Genomic DNA, 20,695 nt, shown 5'->3' with positions numbered 1-20,695 from the left:
TCAAACCCTCCAGTCCTCAGGAGGTTATTTTCAGTGAAGTGGTGAGAAGGAAGAGTTCAAATAGGATTGATTTAATAGAGCTATGATGTGAAAAATCTCACAACACACTGCCTGCCTGAAATGGCCAATCATGGAAGCATTAAAATCAGAGTGGAGAAGGAAGCTGAGGCATCCCAAAAGGCATCCGAATTAAAGAATGACAGCAGCTTGACATTCCCATATAGAGAAATGAAAGTATTACAGGACAAGAAATAGCCAGACACATTTGAAGAAATCATCATCTGTGAGCTACAAACAACCTCAGCCATAAATTTAAGGCAGGAAAATGTCCCCACTATTCTCCTGCAATCAATGACCCAAGAAATTAAAAGAAAACCTTTGTATTTATTTTGTTTATCTATTTCCTCCATGGGATCTATTTTCTCTTCCTTACCTGTATTCTATTCCTATCCTCACAAAATTCTACTCTCTTTAATATTTTAATGACGCATTTGGTTTCTTTCTTTTGTGCTATTCTGGGCTTCTCCAGTGACTTAGACAGTAAAGAATCTGCCTGCAATGATGGAGACCTGGGTTTGATCCCCAGGTTGGGAAGATCCCCTGGAGAAGGGAATGGCTACCCACTCCAGTATTCTTGCCTGGGAAATCCCATGGACAGAGGACCCTGGCAGGCTACAGTCCATGGTGTTGCGAAGAGTTGGACACAACTGAGCAACTGACACTTTTTTTATGTCATTAACTACTCTCAAAAAGTATTGTTTATATATGTACTCTTTAAACCTGCTTATCAGGGCATGACAAATCATGGTATGACAAATCTTAGAAAGGGACTTTCTAAAAGACTGTAGAGGTCATCCAGTATTCACAGGGGATTGACTCCAGGACCCCACCCCCATATCAAAATCCTTGGATGCTCAAGTCTCTCATGTAAAATGGCATAGCATTTGCATATAACCTACACACATCTTTCTAGATATTTTAAAATCATCTCTAGATTATACCTAATACAATGTAAGCACTATGTAAATAGTGGCGAGTATCAGCAAATTTGTTTGCTTTTCAAAACTTTCTAGAATTTATATATATATATAGAGAGAGAGTTATATTATATATATATATTTAATTAATATATATATAATTTAATATATATATATATATAGTTTGTGTGTTTTTGTTTTTTGATCTATAGTTGGTTGGTTGAATTCAAGAATTGTTTTTGATCTATAGTTGGTTGGTTGAATTCAAGAATCTCTGAATCTCTGAGTAGAGAGGGCCAGCTGTACTGCCGCACAAATATGGCAGTAATGAAAACTAGCATGCAGGATTGCAGCTCACTGAAATACAATATGAAATAACTAAATAGAATGCTAGCAGTGCATCCTGCTAGAATTGTGGGGATAGACAGTATTGGTGCTTACCTCTGTACCAAGATCTCTTACCCCAATAACGCAAATCTGGAAACTTGGTTATCACTGGCATGACATGAATTCATGAAATGTTCAAGAAATTGCTTTGCAAATATGAATTCCAGCTTCAGCAATATCTTTATTATTAAATATTTATGTGTGTATATGTACACAAATATAGGAAATGACTTCAAGCATAAAGAAAACAATAAATAGGTATAATCTCATCACTTGGAGAGAACTACAGCTTTTCTGATGTTTAGCTTTACAATCTATATATACATCAGTATATCTTCTTTAAAAAGAAGGTGGTATAATATGCACTTTGATTTATAATGTACTTTGTCTAGAGTACACTGAGACATGAAAGAAGGAATTAGAGGAAATGTGTATACAAATCTTTGAAGTGTGTCTGTGACTGAAGCTGGAAGTAGGTTGGAGGGAGAGGGAAGAACTGAAGGATGGTTGTCTGTGAGATGGTGAGAATGAATAGGATCCATAGAAACTATGGGCCTTGGTGGAATGAGGACCACCTCCTCTGTAATGGCAATAGCAAGAAGTATAGTTGCAGTGGATTTATAAATAAATAAATGACAAGAAAGTGAATAAATTTTGTTTCAGTTATTTATCCTTGTCTTCTCTAATGAAATCCAAGTACAAATCTTCAAGTAATAGAAAATGGAGAAGAGAATGTAGGGGTTTTAAGGGAAGAAGAGAATATATGAAAGTTTTCTTGTGTGTGTGTGAAGAAAAAAGGGTGAATTTTCTAGTATACTATGCTGGGGTTGCCAGACAGTATTGAGCTCCTATTTGAAGTTCACGATCACACAGTTCAAAGGAAATCAGTCAGCTTAGCTTTTTAGATGCAAGTACAGAAAAGGTGAATTGTATACAATTGACCCTCAAATAGCACGAGTTTGAACTATGCATGTCCACTTAAACATGGATAGATTTTTTCCTTTCAGTAAATTCTACATCACGTACTACATCACCCATGGTTAGTTGAATCCTCAGGTGCGAAACCGTGGATATGGAGAGCTGACTATGGGGCTTGAGCATGAGTGGGTTTGGGGCTTTGGTGTCCACAGTGGCTCCTAGAACCAATCTGCAGATACCAAGGAATGAATGTACTTCCGTCAGAGCTGGAGTTTTGCCAAGTGACTATAACAGAGGAAGCTAAGAGCATTTATGAGAAAATATAAGTAATCATAGAAAAACAGGAAAGTAGAGACAGAGGAGGATAAATGGGATATCTTGGAAATCAAAGATTTGTGGCAGCTGGAGTGCCAGAGCAAATTGGCGGCAGAAGAGTTTAGCAGTCAAATATCAGAATGCTGAAAATTGAGTTTCTCATGAGCACAAAGTGCACAGGGTGTCTTTGACCATGTACTGAATTGATGGGAGGCCATAAAGGAAAAGGAAGACTTGAAGGAAAGGAGAAGCAAATTGAATGATTCATGAATGTGGACAATGAACTCACTGTGAATAATGGCAACCGTTGTGGTGAAGAGGAGCTATATGGTAAAGTTTTTTGAGGAAATAAAGGAAGTGAAAAGAGATGAGGAGACAACTGCAGCACATAGGGTAAGACTGTAATTTATTGAGATGTTGTGCATTTTAAAGGAGCAGTGGTTTTTGTGGGGGGAGGGGTGGTAATAGTCTGGAAGCCACAGGGGAAGCAAGGAGGGACACTAACCTCAGTTTCTGACCCTAACATAGTAGAGTGTATAAGAAAACACAGTCACTACTTGAGAAGGTTAGAAAATAAATTTTGTTCTCAGAGGAGAATTTAGGTTAGGGTCAACTAATGTGAAGTGGTAAAGGGAAGGGCCTCTTGTCTCCAATTCTGAGAAACGAACAGGAGAAAGATTGTTAGGGGAGTGAAGAGGTGGGAATTGATTATGAATTGGAGATGAGCAGAAAAGTAGGGAGATGGGTCTGGGTGAAAACAAATGTCCAGACAGATCTAGGTTACTGGTGGTGACTGAGGCAAGCAAGGATAAGAGGCACTGAATCTGAGACAGTATTCACAGGACTGTCACTCTTTGAGCACAGTGGGACTCCTTAGGCTGTAGGGCCCCTAACAAAGGGGAAGGGCTGAGCCAGCACAGACTCACTTCATCTTTTTTTGTGAGTGGGCTTCCTCGTAAAGTTTTGTTTAAAGGGCATGTCATATGGCTTTAAACAATTTTAAAAACTACTGTCCCAGCCCATCCCTCATCAAGCCTAATCTAGACAAATCCCTACATATTCAAGAAAGGAACAGGTGACTGTTTTTTCTCCCGTTTGCCCTTTCACACTGAAATGGTAGATGTGATTGGATCCTAGTTGGGTCTACAAGTGAGAGTTGAGGCAGAGGAAGTCAGAGTTATCAGGAGACAGGGAGTCAGGCTGAAGAGGCAGAGACTTCTGATTTTGTTTTTCTTGTCAGACAAGATGTTGGATCTCTTGTCATGGAATAGCATGGCAAACTGTGGAGACAGCCCTATCCATTAGGGAAGATTTATACACATCAACTTTCATTCCAGGCTGAAAAGAGGGCTGAGAGGCAGGACAGACACGTCTTAATGGTACTGATTCACAAGTAAGTTGAAATATGCCCCGTCCCCTCCCTCTCCACTCTGCACAGCAGATGACAGCAGCTTCTATTAGCTAACATTTCATTCAGTGGACAAAGGTTAGGCAGTAAGACAGGCCATTTTATTCTTCCCTAGTCTAGTTATTTTCCATCACAGAGGCTGTGCTGTCAGTGACATCAGGGCTTTTAGTAGCTCCCAACCTCCTCCTCCTCATTCTTTTTTTTTTTTTTTTTTTTCCCAAATCCAAAGTAACAACATCTGGATAATTAGAATGATTAGCATTCCTTTTACAGCTAGAATTCTTGAACATTTGTGTTGGCTGAGATCATGGAATTTCCCCTCACATAATCTCCTATCTTCAGCAATGCTCAGAATCATAATTTTCATATTATGAGAACTCAGTTCTCCTTTTTGGGGCAAAAATCCAAGTTATCTTTCAGCATAGATGAGAAGTAATATCCTAAACCAACACTCTTCAGATAAGTTTCTCTGTTAAGAGATCTTTTTTTAATATATTACTCTGATTATTTTCACTGTGATTACCTGACCATACCATTTAATCTATAATATTAGATATAATTTTTATGCTCCCTTCCTGTTATTCTATTGGACTGAGTTCCTCCTCCCTATCCTTCAGTTCTTTCCAAGGAAATATTTCCATGCTAGCCCTTCGACTAGATTATGTGCTGTTGTCGTTTGTACCCAGAACACTGCATTTTTTCCCTATCTCATCACTTATGTAATTTCTTGTTGTTGCTTATTTTTGTTATCTGTATGTCTAAGAGGGAGGAACATATATCTTGTTCATTTTATATCCCTGATATGTTGTCTCAAATATATCACTAATGAATATTTATTGGATGAATAAGTGACACATTTTTGAATTTGTAAAATTAGTAAGAATTCATCTTGAAATGGCTCATTAAATTACTTAAAACTAAATTCTCTCACCTTCAGTGTATTTATTTTACTTTCTAATTCTAGGCTAATTTCAGTACCAGAATCCTGAAGGCACTCACTATTAGCTGACGAAGCAGTAGAGGCACATTTACAGTGGGTATCCCAAGTTGAGAAAGGTGAACTTTGGAAATGAAACCAATGGTATAGTTCTTTTGGAGGTTCCAAATAGTTCCATGTTACGAGAAACTGCTTCAGGATTTCACTTCTATTCCCTTTAGCTCCATCCTCTTTCTTCCTCCATTGTGTGTAAAGAAACTAGATTTTTACTCTCAGAGTATTTTTATTATTTTTCTCTATTCAGACAGTGTGGAGTGAATATTTGTGAGCAGATTGATTTTGATCAAGAAAGGTTACATTTACTCAGGAAATGGACCTCTTTCCTACCTTTCATAAACTTCCCATTGAACTTCAAGTCAGGATATAGTACTTAGGCTCAGAAAGTGAAATTGCTCACTGCTGTGCCAAAGGACAAATCAAAAACTGGGTTCCTTGTGGGTGTGAGGCAGTTGTTTCACATAAGGGACAGGATTATGAATGACAGTTGTAAGTCGTGGCAGTTGAGGTTTTAAATTAAAAGGGTAACATCAAATATATAATCAATATAAATCAATATAAAATCAGAATTCTGTGCAAATGTCCCTGTGGAAATGTAATTATCAGGTAAGGAACAGGCCTAGGTAAGCAGGTCAGATTTTTAAAAATGAAAAAAAAGCACAAAGAACTTACTGTCAAATGAATGAGAGCCTTCACCTGCCTTCCTCTGTCAGCTGGAATCCGTAGTATGACTGAGTCAGGTATGATTTGGCAACAGATGATGTTCACCATACACTGGTCCTTGCCATAGAGTGTGTTGTCTTGTAGAATCTAGTCAGGGAAGAATATACCTGATGTGATGAACTGTTTGATGTTTAAATTCAGGATACATTTTGATAATTTTGAAATATCAGTGAGTATTTTAAATTTATGCTGGCCAATAAGCCTATATTTCAGACTTTATATGTTCTTAGAAGCTATGCTATCCTCATTGTATTGAGGGCCCACTGTCTATAAGAGTACTGTACCCAAGGATACAGTTTAACTAAGATCTTATTCTTGTGAGAACAGGTATGTAATCAGAAATTCAATATCATGTATAAAGAAAACATGGAGGAAAAGCACTAAAACCCAGTCTACAGCTTCAGAATAGGCTGCTTGAGCATGCTTCAGTTCAGTTCAGTTTGGTTGCTCAGCCGTGTCTGACTCTGCGATCCCAAAGACTGCAGCACGCCAGGTATGGTAGCTAACCTAATTGTTTAAGAATCCATGTACTTTAGCCTTATAAAGAGGAAGGGAAAGCTGTTCTAAGTAGTGAGAACTTTATGAAGTGGGTATGGAGATATGTGCGTGTGGTGGTGTGTATAGGGTAATTAAACACCTCTTCAAAGACTATAGGAAAGGAAATGGTGAGTTAATCAAAGTTTTGATTATGAAGGTCTTTTATGCTGTATTAATGAACTTGGAATTTATTCCAAGACAATGATTTAAACATGAAGGATATAATATCAAATGTTTGTTCAGGAGACTCTGAGAGATAGGTATTTGAAGAATATAAGACAGTGTAGAATAGTAATCTAATGTAGTAATCTAGGTCAGAACTATAAACACTCCAAGTAGAGTTTTTGAAAAAGGGGTCAGTAGGAATGGTTGTGCAATTCTTTTGTCATTACTAATTAGTAAACTAATTATAAGAGATTTTTAAGACATAAAATACTAAAAATGTATTTAGATAAATTGGATGAAAGGTACATACTGGGTTCTTAAAACAGGTAAGGTATTTGAGGGATCAGCCATTGGGATGTACATGAGAATCAAGCCAAGAATAAGTTATAACCTAAACTGAGATAGATGAGTTTGAATCTATGTGCCAGGAAGTAGATGTTGGTGGTTTATTTATTTATTTATTTTCATGAATTCAGTCTATAGGTAGTTGCAGTTGACAGTTACTTGTCTGCATAAAAACTACTGTAAAACACCCTCTAATATTCCTATGGTACCCATTTATACCTATTCTAGTATAAAATGAACATTTTCAATTTAGATACATAAAATTCCAGAAGAAAGTAAGTTTACTTTTACTGTAGTACCTAAAGACATTCATCCTGTCTTCCATAATTTTTGTTAAAACCCCAATAGTCACTTTTATAGTTATTCATTCAAATGCAGTCTATCTTTTTAATCCCCTCTTTGGGCTTCTTTAAACTCTTCTCTTTGCCTTTTGTTTTAAGTAGTGTTGCTGTTCTCTCATCAAGGTGTTGTTTTCTTTATATTTATCCTACCTGGGATTTGTATAGCTTCTTAAATAAGAGGCTTGATGTTTTGATCTGATTTGAAATGTTCTTTGCCAGTATCCCTTCAAATATTGCTTCTGTTTCTATTTTCTATCCATTGCTCTCATGCTAGAGTTCCATCTGCTGTTAGACATATATTGAGCTTATAATTTCAATTTCAACTGAATAATTTCAGCTCATAATTTCAATTTCAACTGAATCTTTTTTAGTTCTAGAATTCCTGTTTCATTGTTCTTTAAAAATTCTGTTTCACAGGTGAAATTCTGTTTTGTTCTGTTATCTATGTACTGGTTTCTAGTCTAGTTATTTAAACCCATGCCTGACAGCTCTAGCTTTTGTTTTTCACCTGTGAGTTTGTTTCTGTTGCCTGTTCTTTTTATCTTTTTTATTTCTATATTATCTTTCCATTTCCTGACATAGTTGATGATATTTTATTAAGTGCCAGACATTGTGAGTGGTGACTTTTGGAGGCTTTGGATGATGTGAGGTAAAAAATTGTCTTTCTTCAGAGAAAATTTAATTTTCCTCTGCAAGACAAACTAGTATTTCTTAAACACCTTAAACTAGTCCCTTAATAAGAGACAGTTTGTCTCCTAATTATTCACCCATAAAATTGTAATAACAGGTGTACTGTATATATATATATATATATATATATTTATGAATGTCTATATATCTATGTTTTATACAAAAAAAGAGTATATATCTTAATTTTATTATATACAAAACTAAAAATGACAATAAAAATTAAGAGCTAACATTTAAAAAGTTATTAATTTAACATTAACACTTGCAACTTTTAATATATTAAATTGCAAATGCAAATTCGATGTTTAGGTAAATGCATAATAACAGTAATATAATCATATTTAAAAATCATTTAAAGCTAGTGTTTCTTCACTAAAAAAATTGAAAGCATTCATTTCTTAAAACTATTTTAGTAAATTTGATTTTTAGCTTTTGCATGATATGGGAAAATAAGTTTTAATAGATATCATTCTGATATTCTTGGCATTTGTTCTTTCAAGCCCTTGACATAATTAATGATGGTTGGATAACTTTTATAGAAATAAATAATAAAATATAAACAATTTTTATTTCATTTTCAAAGTGCATGTCACATAAAAATGTGCTGAGGATCAAACATAAAATAACCTATATAAGGTACTCATGTTTTAGACACATACCAGCTTCTTCTTAAAATGACTTCAGTATTGAACAATAAAGAGAAAGTCCTCCAATTATAACCATCTAGTCCGCATAATTTTATACTACTGATCTTACATTCACTTTATGTATCTTTTGTGAACTCAATATCGATATTATTTATGCGATATTCAAGAAAACCAAATGACAGAAAATAAATATTAAAGAATAAGATTTTATTGCATAGAGTTGGGTTTTGGAGGAAAGTGAACTAATATTTAAGATTTTCTCTTACCACCAAAAGGGTCAATCTTACCTCCCTTCTGTTCAGTTTAGTTCAGTCATTCAGTCATGTCTGACTCTTTGCAACCCCATGGACTGCAGCCAGGATTCCCTGTCCATCACCAACTCCCAGAGCTTGCTCAAACTCATGTCCATCGAGTCAGTGATGCTGTCCAACCTTCTCATCCTCTGTCATCCCCTTCTCCTCCTGCCTTCAATCTATCAGGGTCTTCAAGGAGTCAGTTCTTTGCATCAGATAGCCAAAGTATTGGAGTTTCAGCTTCAGCATTAGTCCTTTCAGTGAATATTCAGGACTGATTTCCTTTAGGATTGACTGGTTTTACAGTATTAGCCTTGTTGAGAATGCATGGATTAGAGAGCTTTCTTAATCCAGTAAGGCACTAAGATGGCTTGAGGCTAATTTTCAGCCTTTGTGACTAAACTGTATACTTTGAGAACTCCTGACAAAAAACATAGGGTATTGATTAATGATCCCTCTTTGACTGGTACTGAACCCCAGTTTTTGTCTCCACATTACCTCGAGACTGTTGAAAGCTCTCCTTAACTTTGTAGACTCTTAACATGCATGCATGCTAACTCACTTCAGTCCTGTCTGACTCTTTGTGACCCTATGGACTGTAACCCACCAGGCTCCTCTGTCCAGCAAGATTTTCCAGGCAAGAATACTGGAGTGGGTTGCCATGGGGATCTTCCTGGCCCAGGGATTGAACCCACATCTCTAATGTCTCCTGCATTGATAAGATGGTTCTTTACCACTAGTACCACCTTGGAAGCCTGTTGTGGACTCTTAGTTGCATTTATTTATATATGGATTCTCAGTCACTTGCCTAGTATAATTTTGAATCTTCAAATGACTCAAAGGAAAAAGTGGTACATAGAGAAGGCTTCCCTTCTCTGTGGTTCCCTTTTTCCTTCAATCTCAGCCCCTAGTGCTCTGACTACCTTGGTAATTTTGAACTTTGTCTTCCATCTCCTTGATATCATAAAGTCAAAAGTTTTGAACTCCTACTTTCAGTTTTTCACTCTCAATCCTGCACAGTTTACAAGTTGGCCAATGCCTTGCAGGGAAGAACAGTGGAGAAAGTTGAATTTTCCTTGACATGTTTTTCTTCTCAGGATCTTGGATCATTACATTATGGCTGCCTTGGTTGCTCTCTGATCCATTTACTTAACTTTTTGTATTTTATTCTGGGATTCCCTGGTGGCTCAGAGGGTAAAGCATCTGCCTGCAATGCGGGAGACCCAGGTTCGATCCCTGGGTCGGGAAGATCCCCTGGAGAAGGAAATGGCAATCCACTCCAGTACTCTTGCCTAGAAAATTCCATGGATGGAGGAGCCTGGTGGGTTACAGTCCATGGGGTCACAAAGCGTTCAGTTTTCACTCTCAATCCTGCACAGTTTACAAGTTGGCCAATGCCTTGCAAGGAAGAGCAGTGGAGAAAGTTGAATTTTCCTCGATATGTTTTTCTTCTCAGGATCTTTGATCATTACATTATGACTGTCTTGGTTGCTCTCTGATCCATTTACTTAACTTTTTGTATTTTATCCAGGTTTTATAGTTGTTCACAGTGGGGATAGTTAGTCTGTTACAAGATACTTTATCATAGCTGGAAGTAGACAGCTCAATCCAATGATGTAGATTAGTGACAGGATTGATTAGCTTCTGACAGAGGAGAATGGGAAGATCTCAAGGCTGGATAGACAGATATTAACAAAGGTTCAATGTCAAAATAACTATTATATTTTATGTTTATTTTTTCTCTTACTATGAGCCTTACATACTTTTCATGGTGTTATTTATATGCTGCATTTTAATAGAAATCAATGGAGAAGTGGAATTAATGTTAAAAATTTTGCTTTCTATGTACCTTTAAAATATATTGAATATGTGAAATGAAACCATTGTCTTGTTGAAGTGATGCCTCTATTTTCATAACCAGCCATGGAAAGCTAAAGTTTTCTTGAATTATTTGGAATGGTACACTAAGAAATAGCATGTTTTTATCTGTTACCTTTTTTTCTAATAATTTGGGATTGGATCTACACTAAGACCTTTTCAGTTCTACCGTTTATTATTTTTTTTCTTTTCTTTTATGCCTCTGGTCTAATTCTCTGTCAGCAGTCATAAATGCAAGGTTCATTTTATTTTAGCTTTATCCCATCTCCATCCATAGCTGAACTACAACACTGAACTGTTCTCAAGTCACTCACAGATGCTATTATACAACTGTTTCATCTCTTCAGCTCCTTATGTTGTCTTTTTTTATTCTTTTAAAGAAGATGGTACTGTGTGTGCTCCTGGTCAGTCATAAAGGTCTAATGCTGTTGTCTTCTCTTTGAGGCCTGGTTATAGCACCTAATTCCACTGATAAAATGTGATCTCATGTGTTGTTATGAAAGGCATTGTGAATATAGCTTTTACTATTTTTTTTTCTTTGCAGCTTCCTGTGAAATAAGACAAGAGTCCAACTTATTTTCTCAGTGCTTTGCCACTTTTGGAGAAGGAAATGGCAGCCCACTCTAGTATTCTTACTTGGAGAATTCCATGGACAGAGGAGCCGGGAAGGCTACAGTCCATGGTGTAGCAAAGAGTTGGACACGACTGAGTGGCTATCTCATTTAGTCACTTGCCACTTTTAAAGTTGTTAGTATCTATGTGTATATCTAATTAAAATATTTAATAGTTGTGTTATTTAAATAAACCAGAGTTGCTAGCCTTTTCTCTAAGTTCTTTGTTAAATAATTTTAGGTTTTTCTTCATCCCTTCAACATTATAAATTAAGCAAGTTAAGGACTTGCTCTGTTTTAAAGGTGGCTACCTTGGTAGCTCAGATGGTAAAAAATCTGCCTGCAATTCAGAAGACCCAGGTTTGATCCTTAGGTCAGGAAGATCCCCTGGAGGAGGAAATGGCTACCCACTCCAGTATTCTTGTCTAGAGAACCCTATGGACAGAGGGGCCTGGCAGGTTACAGTCCAGGGGATCACAAAGAGTTGGATTCGACTGAGCGACCAGTACTTTCACTTTCTGTTTTAATAGCTTCTGCTCTAGTGGTAAACACAGCAACATAGATGCTGCTCTTGGAGAGAGGAGACCAAAGACCCTGACTGTCTGGATAGCCTAGCCTGCAGAAAGGAGGCAGGACATGTCCCTCTCTGATTATTTTCTTTTAAGAGAAATGGATTAAGAAGAAAATGTATGAAGTCAGGACAGGAGGTGATTTGAACACATGCCGATGGCCTGGAGCCATTTTAAAAACAATTATCTCCTAGTTCTTGGAGAAAATGGACCAGCTCCTGTTCCTGCTGCCTGTGCCTGCTTGATCTCGGAGTACAAACTGTGGTGGGAAAGTGAGGGGTGCTGTGGACTGGGTGTTTGAGTCCCCACTCAAATTAGATATTGAAGCCCTCATCACCAGTGTGATGGTATTTGGAGGTGACCTTTGGGAGGTAATAAGGCATGGGGGGGAGCAAGGAATAGTATCACTATCCTCAGAAGGAGAGACATCAGAGAGATGCTCTATTCCTTGGTCATGTAAGGAAGCAACAGGAAGATGGCCATCTGCAAACTAAGAAGTGGGTTCTCATTCACTACCAGATCCCCCAGCACTCAGCTTTGGACTTCCCAGCCTCCAGATTCTGAGAGATAAATGTCTGTTGTTTAGGTCACCTATTCTTTGTTTTGCTATAGCAGCCTGAAAAGCTTAAGATAGCGAGAGACAGCAAAGGACATCCTCACAAAAGGAGAAAGAGCAAAGAGAGGAAGGAACCATTTCTCAAGAAGCATGTTGTTTCAGGATCCTTTTGAGGTGTCGGAATAAAATAGACTGGCCTACGGAATGGAGCCTCCCTTATTGAGAAATATCTGTTCCACTAAGTCACAATCTCATTAACAGAGTGTGTGTTTGTTTGTGGAGGATATGTGTGTGTGCTGAAGAGATACTGGTAAAAATTGGGTCTAATTCTTTGTTTTCACAGAGATTTTATAGCTCTCACCATTAGTTCTCCCTTAGCTATATCTATTCCATCATCCACTTAGGTGGTGAAACGCATAAGTTGAGTTTGAACTTCAAAGTTCAGTTTCAGTATATAAAACACAATCCTTTACAGAATTACATGACAATGTGAGGGGAAAAATGAAAGAAAAGTTGCTTATTCCTCTTTTCTATACTTTAATCATAGAAGTGACTTGAGTTTCTATACATGCAAAAAAAAAACTATAGAATTTTTAAAAATATGTATGCTTATAGCCATTGAAATTTGTAGAGATACATAAAACACTGTTTCTAGAAAACCATAAAAAATCATAATTTCTAATTATAAATAAGAACTTCTTTTTTAATTTATTTATTTTAATTGGAGGATAATTATTTTATAATATTCTGATGGTTTTTGCCATACATAAATCTGTGTTCACCATTTATAGATCACAAGGATGCTCCACTGTTAATGTCATCCCTTCTAAGATAGTAGAAAACATCAGAAACTTATCTTCTATTTGCTTTATTCAGTGTATTTCTAAGATGAACTTTAATATCTGTCCATAGGATTTATTCCAGATTTTAAAAATCTAGTGAGAAACATACGTTCTGCTATTTGCATCTTAATTATCCAGCTCTCTGACACTGGCTGAAATTTCAATACCAAATGTCTCATTAACAGTATCTGTTTATCTTCAAGGCAGAGTTATTTTTGAAAAGCATTGGTCCTTTTAATAGCATTTGCTAATACACCATAAGTAAGCCAAAAGCCTCCAAAATGTTTTTCCTCTAGAACTGTTGTCTCAAATATAAGTTCTGTGTTAAATTGTCCCATTCTTTGCCCTTGTCCCTCCAAATCCCCCCTTGAGTTCCACTTCATTTAAATAATGGAAGTAATGCCTTCTCATGTGTCTCTGTAGTAGCTTTCATGAACTTCTAACGTAGAACTTTAATAATTTACTGCCCTTTCTTGTTTGGGGGTCTGTTTACCACCTGTTCCAAGAGTATATATTTTTTGAAAGCAGGGGCTATGTTGCATTTATCACAGTGATGTACAGTGAGTAGTGTGGTTGGAACTTGATTAGTTCCTCTGTACTGGTCCTTTCCTGTTTCCTTGTCCAAACGTCTTTCTTGAGCCGAGGTTTGAAGCAAACCAAACAATACAACTTCAGGCAAACTAATGAGAAAATACATTTCTAGGTCAAAAGGCAATGTGTAAAGCATTTTTAAGGACAGTGTTCTGTGTTGTTCCTCTTTGATGCAGGCAAATGGTAAGGACATGAGAAATAGCACTCTGATCATCCACCAGTAGGGGCTTCTCGCTTAGTTTCCACTGAGAGGCCGTGCATGCGCTCCTGGGATATATAGATAATGATTGGGTCCATGTGAGAGGCCTTGTGGTCACACTTAGGGAAAAGGGGCTGTAGTGAGAAAAGAAGATAGAGTCTTAAAATGATAGATGCATATAAAATAATTCTTGTAGTTGACTAAGGTTAACAACTTTATTTCCTTCTTTTGAGTTAAGAATAATGCCTACATCCCTGTTGAGTCTTTATGATGATTGTAGGGTTTGCAATCTCAAGTTTGAGGATTCTTGTGTGGGTGAGTCTTTCACTTCTCTTCAGGATTTTATGTGTATAATAGGGTCATTAAAATGCTGAGAACTTTCTAAATCATGTATCATTAATGGGGGGAAATGCATTATGTAGGTAATCCATATGAAGCATTTGTAGAATCTTAGCAGATTGACTGAATAGAAAGTGATATTATTTATTTATGCTGAGACACGTGGAAGCCTGTTCAAAGCATACAGTCCAGTGTTAAATCCAGGCCAAAATCTGAAAAGATCAGCTCAATCTAAAAGATGGGCTCTGCCAGGGAAAAGAAGTCAGCAAAATGTTGTACCCCTACACTGACAGGGGACTTCCAGGTGACTCCAGTGGTAAATGCAAGAGATACAGGAGATGCAGGTTCAATCCCAGGGTTGGGAAGATTCCCTGGAGGAAGAAATGGCAACCCACTCCAGGATTCTTGCCTGGAAAATCCCATCCCACCAAACAGCCTGGTGAGCTACAGTCCATGGAGTCACAAAGATTCGGACATGACTGAGCATGCATGCAGTTACACTGATTGGACAGTCACTGCCTGAGATCCCCATACTTCCGTATGGTTTTCCTTCAGACCTTCCACTGTTGCCTCATCCACTACCCATTTCTTTTTCCTCCCTGCAGTCTACTTCATTTTATCAGTTTTTCAATTATTTTCTCATGATTTGTGTCCATTGCCTCATTTTTTGGTTTCCAGTTTCTTTAAACTCATTTTTGCCCTTCCATTTTATACCTTTATTTCCCTTTCCAGCCATTGAATGAATTCTCCCCTATGACTCTTCTCTAACATGACCAATCTTATGATTGCATTATAATTTGTGAACAAAGAAATCCCCAGCAACTCCTTTTTTCATAAATCAGATGAGTAGCAGGACCTAGTGGAAAGAAATCTATTGGGCTTGTTCTGCCCTTACTCCAGATGGCTCTTGGGCGGCTTCTTCACCTCCCTGGGGAGTGTCCTCTGTCCTGAAGCCCTGGCTCAGAGAAAACAAGACCAAAACCCCTCCTATCCCAGTTACACTCCTTTAAAGGAGACGTGGAATATGCATCAGTGGCTTTTTCAGAACCTCTAAAATTGCGTCTTGTTTCAGGATAGCTGTTTAAATATCAGCTTGGAAATGCCAGGCCTTTCCTAAGGACACAGCGGTGAGTGATTCCAAAGCAGAACAAGATGGCCATACATCTTTGGTCATGCTGCTTGACAAAAGTAAATCTTGCTTTATGGATCTAAACTTCGCCTTTCCAAATACACGCGTCTGCAGACACTGGTGATTAATAGATGACAGTGAAGCCTGGCACCACAGGGCCCGATTAATGGTGGTGACATCATGACTTAAATATGCTATTAACGCTGGCTCCTGTGACAAATGCAGATGTGACATGTGTATTTTCATGACATTTGCATAGATGCAGAAAAAAATTTTCTGATGACCTTTCCCCTTAGATTAATCAGTGATATGTGCAGCAGCACCAGAGGACAGTGAACTCTACCTCTCCTGGCTTCCTTGGAGGAGATCTTAAGTTGTTCTCATGGTGTTGGAGTGTCTTCTTTTCACACCCTGAGGCTGACTAGGACACGAATTTATCTATAGGATTCCCAGCGGGTGGATGCGCTCCCTGAAATTTAGTATCCTTGGAATGTGAGTGCTTGTACTGAGCAAATTATGTCAAATATACTAGGTGCTGTCTAATTTATTGTCTTTCTCTATCCTTACTTTCTTGAAAGAGGAAAGAGGGAATAGCAGGAAATTGTTACTCCCATATTACCAACTGAAAGATAAGTGCCCCAGTCTGTTCTTACTGAGGTATAGGGTGTAGATTGTTAACACTGAACAGCTTACAGGATATGGACTTAGCTCTTCCTTGGCATCCTTACAGGGAACCTAGGTCAAGTTCAAGGATTCCTTCCTCGCTCAGATACATAACCATATGGTACATCTGCAGATCACATGCATATGCTCACCCACAGCAGTCAGATTCCTGCAAATTTGTACCTTATTCTATAACGGGGTACAGCTGCCAGGAAGGTCCACTGTATGTTAAGTGAGTTCTTAGCCGTGGCCGAGGGCAGTGGTGGCAGTTGACGAAGGATGCCTGAGAACTTTTGAATTCCCAGCCTGACCCCTTGGGAGAAAAAGAATGTCTAAGGATTTGGGGTCTCCCTCAGGTTGAGGAAGATATATTAACTGTTTAAGAAAGCTTGAGGTGGTTGGAGGACTGAACTGTAGAAAGCATAAGTGGGAACAGATTGGAGGAATGCTTTAAACATAACTACACACAGCAACTGTAAAGGATACTATTCAAGTGTCCTCTTAGTACCAGGTGATTATCTCCATCAGCAATAAACCTCATAGCTCCCTCAAGGATGGTCATCCTTATTTTTCTGTGGAAAATGTGTGATCTTGAGAAGGTATTTAAATTGCTGTAGATTCCAGATCTAAGAAATGGTGAACCTGGGCTTCGTCTCTAGATTTGTCTGACTTTCCCAACATCCTTTATTATTTTTGCTTTTCCATTACATTCTTGCTTGCAGAATATATGTAAAATTGAAATGATATTATATGATCCATATAAATTCCTGAGTCATCAGCTGGGGGTGGGGGGTGCATCCTGTTTCCAATGTCTAGGTCAGGGTCAAAGATATTATTTCTGACACCATGACCTCTAAGATCTTGTTTAACTCTAGCATTCTGTAGTTCTATGACCATTTCTCTTAGTGAATACTATATCCTGACCTTTCTCTCACCCCGCTGACAATATCTTTCACCTCCTGCTCAACCTTTAACTGGCTGCTTCCATTACCTAGCTGCACTCTTCAGTTTGACTACAGGACACGCGTTATTTTAAGAAAAAAATAATTGGCTTCTAACTGCAAGTGTAGTAATTGGCATTCACTACGGCCTTTGCCAGTTGGGATAGTTGTAACCTTATAAGCTGAGGAACCTGACCTCTGATTCTAGAGAAGAACAAAAGACCTGACAAAGAGGGTTTCTATGGAAAAAAAAAAAGAGGGTTTCTATGCAAAAAGTCTACATTGTGGGGACAGAAACAGGAGGCCAGGGTTGGGAGGCCTATATATAGCCTAAAATGCAAGAAATTGAATTTTGCCTCAAAGGACTTAGCATTTCACATCCTGTAGCCTAAACTTCTTGAATAGTAGCAGACCCCCAATGGTATTCACAAACACAAAATGCTAAAAAGAAAAAGGACCTTGGAGATAGTTTAATCCACCTATGTCCCTTTTGATGAGGAGACTGATACCTAGCAGAGTTATAGAAACAAACAACAAAAAAATCAGAGCCCTAATGGCGACTGTACATCTCAGATTCTTTTTGAATCATAGGTGAAATATTATAAATTAAGTCATAAATTTAGCACTAAAACATAGTTCTAATAAGCTCTTTTGACAACTTCAGTAAAACCTTATGTCTGCTCTTTGGCAAAAATGGATGAAATATCAGTTATTTTGTATTCTTAGATTATTGTTTAAAAATACTGTTACTTGCTTAGAAAAATATTTTTTGATGTTTTGTTCTAGAAAACTAGCTTGTCAATTTAGGCATCTGTTTCTGGGATCTCTCTTACAAAGACAGAATAAAAGTTGCTCATTGCCAGAGTTGCTAAGGAACCACTGCTTCTAAGTAAATATTGACTGGAAAGAAAAAGGACAGTCTTAGAACTCCCTTTGAATATCTTCTGTCTGGCTTTCATTTTGTTTTTCTCCCCACTTTCTGCTCTGTAAACAGATAGAGAAATGAAGAGATAAAGATATAGCCTTGATCTGGGAGGAAAATTGACAAGCAATGTCAAGAGACTTCTCCTCGTGGAGAATGAGGTGGAAGACATTGATGAAACTGAGAACCCAGAGACAAGTTTAAAGTCACATTAAAAAGAAATAATAAAACATCTGTGAAACACCTGAATGAGTGGTACTGAGGTTTGCAGGCTTGGAGTCAGGACTGGGGTACTGCAACTTGGAATTTTCCTGACCTCTCTTTCTCCTGCACTCTGCTTGCCTTCTGTTAGCAAAGGGACTTGGCTTAACTTCCAAATGCATTCTGGACCTGACGGTTTCTCACCACCACCACCAGCACTGATTACCTGGTCCCAGCTACCATCATCTTTTACTTTGATTGTTATGGCACTTCATAGCTGCTCTCTGGTTCTGCATTTGCCTCACAGAGTCTAGCCCAGGGGTGGCAAATTTGTCTGTAGAGGGCCTGAAAGTAAATATTTAGATTTTGGGGGCCATGTGATCTTTGTCACAACTACTCATCTCTATCATGATTGTGTGAAAATAGCAATAACAATAGATAAATGAATATGCATGGCTGCATTCCAAAAAACCTTGATTAAAATACTGAAATTTGAGTTTCGTACTACTTCCACATGCATGGAATATTATTCTTCATTTTATTTCTTTTTGGTCAACCACTTAGAAACATGGAAAACATTCTTAGCCTGCGGATGATACAAAACAGGGAGAAGGCCAGAATGATCTTGTGAAATTATGAGTAAGTTCATATACTTCTATTCCAGACAATCCATGTTTTAATATCTCATCTAAAAGCCAACATTTATGATAACCTATGGTTTTTCCAGTGGTCACGTATGGATGTGAGAGTTGGACTATAAAGAAAGCTGAGTGCCAAAGAATTGATGTTTTGAACTGTGGTATTGGAGAAGACTCTTGAGAGTCCCTTGGACTACAAGGAGATCCAACCAGTCCATCCTAAAGGAGATCAGTCCTGGGTGTTCATTGGAAGAACTGATGCTAAAGCTGAAACTCCAATACTTTGGCCACCTCATGTGAAGAGTTGACTCATTTGAAAAGACCCTGATGCTGGGAAAGGTTGAGGGCAGGAGGAGAAGGGGATGACAGAGGGTGAGATGGTTGGATGGCATCACCGACTCGATGGACATGGGTTTGGGTGGACTCCGGGAGCTGGTGATGGACAGGGAGGCCTGGCGTGCTGTTGTTTATGGAGTTGCAGAGAGTTGGACACAACTGAGTGACTGAACTGAACAAGGTTCTACTTAGGTAACTGGGAAAAAAAATGTCCCTATAAACAAATGGTGCATATCTCACCATCATGCGATTCACCTCATCTGTAGCCCCAGCTCTCCTATCCATGTTACTGATAGGATGGATTTAAGAAGGTTTCTTTCTGATCTAGTAGATCATCAGCTCATAACAGCCTTATGGGGGCTGACACCAAGCAGAACTATGATGTAGGTGAATGGCCTGAGCACCGTGCTCCTCTGATGTTCTATTGCCCTAGAAATTCTCACTGTGACACTTTGCTTTCCATGTCTTCACAGTCTTGCACTCTGAAGCTCTTTCTAATTGTAGCTAATCTCTTTTTTTCAAATGGTTGAAAGCTTCCTTCTCAAAGAACAGTGACCCAATCCACCTAATATTTGTGGACTCGGAAGGATATGAGACCACTGGGGATAACATCTTTGATTGGTGATGGCTTGGTTTCTCCATGAGTAGGACTGTTGATAGCCTCATCTAACTCATATTCTGTATCCACTGAGTAAATAACGTAATAATTCAAAGCAGAACTCAATTTGCCTACTTTCTATTAAAGTCCTTGTGTGGAGTTTCTCCCTGAATTCTCACCAACATTGGGAAGATACCGTTAGTATCACCATCATACAAGAAACGGGATTGATGAGATTAAGAAAGTTCAAAGACTCAATAAGGAATAAAGCCTGGACCGAGGTGAGAAACACATGTCTAAAGAAGGAAATCAATGTGTGACAAATAAATTGAAGTAATTGAAGCAGAGGTACATTTGCTCATGTTATTTCTTTTGCCCAGAATTCTTTTCTTTGCCTTATCATTTCCTTGTATCCACCTGCAGTTACCAGCTCTCATGGCCTGATTTCTGACTATCACTCTTCCCCCTTACTGTGTATTCCCACAGGGATTCTATCTTCATTGATTTTAAACCACTCACTACCTGTATCCAGAAAGATTACTTAGACACCCATGAGCAACAGAACTTGAGTTCCTTTGACAGATAGAAATAGACCCCCTTATTTTTACCCACACTCCATCTTTACAGCACTTTTTACATAGCAGGTGTTCTTTAAAACTTTTAATAAGTGAAAGAAATCCTAGAAATGAATTTTAAAGTACAGACAATGACATAATGAAAATGCCCGCTAATATTTAAGCCAAAATGCCAGGATTAAAGAGGGTCAGATGTCATGTGACCTTAAGTGTCTAGCAATGATTAGCAAAAGGCATTTTAGCAGAGAAAAGACTTTTATGATATATAGGATTGCAAGTTTTTTCTTCTGCTGTGTCATTATTGATAAAATTGTATCACTCTTTATAAAAGCAATCAATTCCCTTTCTCTTGCTGCCCAGCGGGCTG

This window comes from Muntiacus reevesi, chromosome 8 (assembly GCF_963930625.1).
Source record: "Muntiacus reevesi chromosome 8, mMunRee1.1, whole genome shotgun sequence".
NCBI classification, from domain to species: Eukaryota; Metazoa; Chordata; class Mammalia; order Artiodactyla; family Cervidae; genus Muntiacus; species Muntiacus reevesi.
Note: the sequence above shows the minus strand (reverse complement) of the source record.